We start from the raw sequence: 6,000 nt of genomic DNA on the forward strand, positions 1-6,000 counted from the left end.
TCACCACAGTCTGAGTGAATGTGCATCTGTTGGACTTAAAGCCTAAGGTTTGAGACTTTTGATCTGACACTTGAACTTAGCATGCAGAGGGAATGTCTGTCATGCGCCTGTCAAGATTAAGTGTGTTTTCAGTGCTTAGAATTAATCTAGAATTTTTTGCTGCAAATTGATTGTCTATTGAAATGCCCAGCATTAAGGATTGTAATTTTCTTAATTAAGAACCTATAGAATGAAATTGTATTGAGTGATCTGAGTGAATAAAGCACTGAAAAGGGCAAAAGAGCATGGTCATTCTTTATTTCTCCCCCTCAACTGCATAAGCTGCACATTTTGCCCATCACGACAAAAGGTATTATAGATGTGAATATAATGAAATTCAACCAAAGTCTTAACATCAATCATCTAGAACAGTAAAAATATTCCAATGTTTATCTACTACCCCTATAATATGGTAACCGTTTAATTACTGCTTTGCCTATTTGTGTCATTTATTTTCTGCTTCATTCAGCGTATCAAGTGAAAACAGATCAGCCAGCTCTATTTGTCTGGTTCTCATGCATTAATACAATACCACATTGTTTATATTGCAAACATTTCACGGAAATATTTAAGTAAACAAAATGAAAAAAATTGTGTTTTCCTTTATTAAAAAATACTGACAATAATTTTAAAATCAGTCTTGTTAATTCAGCTTAATCTAACCAGGGAGAGCAATGAAAAGAATAAGGAGGGGAAAAAGCATCAGAACTCACTGCTAGGAAAAGCACCTATTTTTTGCTGTAATAATTTCTGAATTTATAGGAAATGAAACCTGAAGCACAGCAGCTTTATCTAGTTACCTGGAGACTGTAAATACAGTTTTCTGGGGAAAAAAAATTTACCTAACTTACCCTGGAGTGGGGCAGAGTTAGTTAATCTACAAGACACGTAATTGAAAGTGCAAATTTTAGCAGAATCTCTCATAACAGAACATTTAATGGCATTAAGCTTTTCATTTCATTCCTACTGTTAAATTAAAAATTGCTTTAGAAAGTTCCAACTATAGTTCTGTAAAATCTAGGATCTAGAATTCATCAGAAGTTATCACTTATAAAATAAGTTATGGTTTTACAAAATAAGCCTTTAAAGTTAGAAAGCACTTTTAAAAACCCATGAACTTAATTAGTTTATCTGAAATGGATGAGATTTTTATCTCCCTTTCTTACCTATTTAAAAGACAAACCCAAAACAAACAATAAAACAGAAAAATAAGGCACCATAATTACAGTGGTCAATTTTCATTAAAATTCATTTTAAAATAGCATTACATAATCAAAATGAAAACCATTAAGAAGTATTAGGCTGGTGTTCTCCTTCCAACATTTTATAATGGCACTTATTAATACTTCCAAGCACTGAGGTATTTTCCACTATTCCTTCAAGCCTAATTAAAATGACTTGCACCTTTAAAATTCAGAGATTTTTTTTGAACTCCCTTGAATGACACTCCATCTGGAAATGGTAAGGTATGTCCCAAAGGTATACTTCTAAACTACTGAAAACCTAGAAGAATGTTTATAAATCTGTTATTTGAAATTCAGAACACATTATTCCTCAGGGAGCAACCATAAACCTGAACTAGTACTTACACAGCACAAATAATTAAATATATACTCACATCAGGTGTTAAATGCTACTGTTGAGGCTAGACTTAGATAAGTAGCTTTGTGATTGGTTTATGGTCATATTTTCATTTACCCAAATGAGTTATAGAAATGATCATTCTGAACCTAAAAATCTAAAATGAAAAACTTTTTGAGTACCATGGCAGTAGAAAATAATTAAACACAAAGTATATATGTCTAAGTGAATACCTTCAGTACTTTAATATAAGACATAGATGTACCCCTGTAATTATTCATAATGTACCTAATGACACTGGATAGAGATATGAAACTTCAAATTCTGTATCTGCTACATGTATAAGACCACAGAGCAATCTCACCTTGCACATAAGTAGTGGAAAGAGAATTACCAAAATATTTATACTATTATCAAAGTAAGAATGGAGTAATTTCATAGTTTTTAGATATCTCACAGATAGCTATCATGTACTACTGAGCATGTAAAAGGTGGCTACTGCAACTGAGGAGTTAAGTTTTTACTTTAATTAAATTTAAACAGTCATGTATATCCAATGGCTACATATCAGCATAAATTTAGGTAATCCCCATGGAGTACAGAATTAGCTAGTGAAATAATGAAAACAGAGCAATGCTTTTATAGAGTGCCTGCCATGTAAAGCAGGTGCAATAACCTGGATAGAATATACCATTCTATATTAATAACCTCTGGGGCTCCAAATAAGTTCATTATTTATCAGCAATAAGAAGTTGACAAAAATCCTCTAATCTTAGTTATACATACACATCACTGGTGAAATGTGGCTAAAAATACTTGCCTTTATGGGTATTGAATGAATAAATTTCTTTGCATAGCAAAGTATTCTTTAAAATAAAAAGTACCATGTACAAATATAAAACTTCAGTATCCCTTATCTAAAATGTTTGGAACCAGAAATATTTTAGATTTTGGAATATTTGCATAGACTTTACCAATTCAGCATGAAACCAGTCTGAAAATCCATAATGCTCTAAAATCAGAAACTTTTTTCCTACAGACATGGTACTAAAAAAAAAAAAAAAAAAAAAAGTTTTTCACTTTAGATTTTTGGGTCAGGAATGATCATTTCTATAACTCATTTGAGTAAATGAAAATATGACCATAAACCAATCACAAAGCTACTTATCTAAGTCTAGCCTCAACAGTAGCATTTAACACCTGAAGCAATAGTCAAGTGACTTTTTGTATTACTGCCTCATTACAATTAAAGTATACATTTAAAAGGGTATTCTGATTAGACCAAAAGGTGACTTGTCTATCCACATTGTTTATTCTTTTTTTTTTAAGAGAGAGAGAGAGAGAGAGAGAGAGAGAGAGAGAGAGAGAGAGAGAGAATTTTTTAATATTTATTTTTAGTTTTTGGCGGACACAACATCTTTGTTCGTATGTGGTGCTGAGGATCGAACCTGGGCCGCACACATGCCAGGCGAGTGCACTACCGCTTGAGCCACATCCCTAGCCCCACAATGTTTATTCTTAAAGGCTAACTTTTCAGTTTTTTTTTTTTTTTTTTTTTTAGTTGTAGATAGACATAATACCTTTATTTATCTTTATGGGTCACTGAGGATAGAACCCAGTGCCTCACAAGTGCAAGGTGAGTGCTCTACCAATGGGCGATGACCCCAACCCCACTTTTCAGTTTTTTAAGAGCTAACAGACGTGAATTAAAAGGTAATAATAATGTCCAAAATTTTGAAGGCAAAAGACAAAGTATTGGCCAAATCTTTGACCAATAGGAACAGCGAGGAACACCAAAAGGGAACAGCGAGGGTCTGGGGCTGTACCTTAGTGGTAAAGCTCTTGCCTAGCATGTGTTAGGCACTGGGTTCCATCCTCCACACCACATAAAAATGAATACACAAAATAAAGGTAATGTGTCCATCTACAACTAAAAAAAGATTTTAAAAAATAATAAAAAGAGAGAGACGGAGAGAACAGTGAAACAGCTCTTTGCTGTCTGGCCACGGTTTATTGCTGTGATGGTTGAATACAGAAGTCCAGGAATAGTTCTCAATCCACATGGTTCATGTCTATAGAAATGTATGTAATAATACTACCTCAAAGAGTTACAGCATTGTAAACATTTTAACTGTTTGCCTGAAGATTATATCTAATGTGATCCTTATAATAACTCTGTTAAGTAAACAAGAAATAGTCTGATACTTCAAGAAGCTGAAAATCACACTCAAACTTAAACACAAGCATATTATTATATAGCATTCTCTTCATCTTTCATAGTGGGTTTCATTTATATGTTTATATATACTTCCTTACTTAAGGAAAACAAAACAAAAAGGTTCCAGCCACTCAAATTAACTAAATACTAATTTTCAGATTTGGATAACAACCTTCCAAAGATAGGTAAAACAAATTCTTATTAAATTCAAAATTCATACTAATGAAGGATACATGTATCTTTTAAAACATGATTGAAAAACCAAGCATTAAAATCAATCTCATTAGTATGAGAGTGAGTTTTCAAAACAATTGTTTTTCTGGGTTTTTAAAATTTAATTTACAGGGGCTGGGATTGTGGCTCAGGGGCAGAGCGCTCGCCTAGTACGGGCGGGACCAGGGTTCAATCCTCAGCACCACATGAAAATAAAGGCATTGTGTTTGTGTCCATCTATACCTAAAAAAATAAATATTAAGAAACAAATTAATTTATAAGCTTTTCAATTATTAGTGACACATCTGTTATTTAAGTTAAAGTACCAGCATGCTTATTAATAAAAGGATAATGTCCACACAAATTTTTAAACTTAAATTTCAGTAAATAAATTTATTTCCCTTTCTGTCCTTTAATCTGAAAGGGAGTCTCCTTCTGTATCTTATTATCATTTTTCTCTTTTCTCACTGAGAGTTGGCTTCCAATCCTCTTCTTTCCTATTCTCTGAATTATCTACTCACAAATTAAAACTCATAAATTATTTTTTTTTGCCAATAAGGAGTGGTTCAACTTATTTTAAATTACCACCATTTAAAATCTGATAAACAAGGAACATCTATGTAAAATGAAGATTTTAAAGGGTATAAAACTCCTAAGGAAAATAAACAACAGAGATCCTACCTAAAAATCTTATTGGTATTATTGAAAATGTATTTCCATTGATATATTAAATAACATCATGTTTTGCCCTAAATTCAGGTAAATGATTTGTCAGTGAATACATCATTTTAAATTTCACCTCAAAAATTAAAAAAGTAATGAATAAAATTTACTGTATGCAAACTTAAAAATAAATTTTAAATAATTAAGCCAGTTAAGAACAAATCTTTATTATAAAACTATGCTCCTTTAAATAAAGGGCAGATGTATCATTTCACTATGGATTTTGTTACCAGTATAATATTTAATATATTTAGAATATTTTCCATAACAAGTTACCTTTTCACAATTTAATCATCCATTTTAGACTTCAAAATCAACCTACTGAAACTTCTTTCTAATAATATTTACATACTCTGGAGCCAGGTGCAGTGACATGCCTGTAATCCCCAAGGAGCCCAGGTAAGAGGATCTCAAGTTCAAACCTAACCTTAGCAACCGAGCGAGACCCTAGGCAACTTAGTGAGATCCTATCTCAAAATAAATTAAAAAAAAAAAAAAAGGAGTGGAGTGGAGGGCACTGGGAATGTGGCTCAGTGATTAAGTGCTCCCAGATTCAATCTCTGGTACCCCCTGTCAGTGACAAACCTTCAGAAAGGGAAATGAGGAAAACTACCTCCATTCTCAATAGCCCCCAAAAATCAAAAACAAAAACACAAACACCTTGGGAATCAATTTAACTAAAGAGGTGAAAGATCTATATAATGAAAATTATAGAACCCTAAAGAAAGAAATCAAAGACTTTAGAATATGGAAAGATCTACCTTGCTCTTGGATACACAGAATTAATATTATCAAAATGACCATACTTCCAAAAGCACTATACAGATTTAATGCAATTCCGATGAAAATTCCAATGACATTCGTCATAGAATTAGAAAAAGCAATCATGAAATTAATCTGGAAAAATAAGAGACCCAGAATAGCTAAAGCAATCCTTAGCAGGAAGAGTAAAGTGGGTAGCATCATTATACCAGAAATTAAACTATACTACAGAGCTATAGTAAAAAAAAAAAAAACAGCATGGATTAGCACCAAAACAGACTTGTAGACCGATGGTACAGAATAGAGGTCATAGAGACTAACCCACAAAATTACAATTATCTTATATTAGACAAAAGTGCTAGGAACATGCATTGGAGAAAAGATAGCCTCTTTAACAAATGGTGCTGGGAAAACTGGAAATCCATATGCAACAAAATGAAAATTTTCACCATGAACAAAACTCA

Source organism: Callospermophilus lateralis, chromosome 7 (assembly GCF_048772815.1).
Source record: "Callospermophilus lateralis isolate mCalLat2 chromosome 7, mCalLat2.hap1, whole genome shotgun sequence".
NCBI lineage: Eukaryota > Metazoa > Chordata > Mammalia > Rodentia > Sciuridae > Callospermophilus > Callospermophilus lateralis.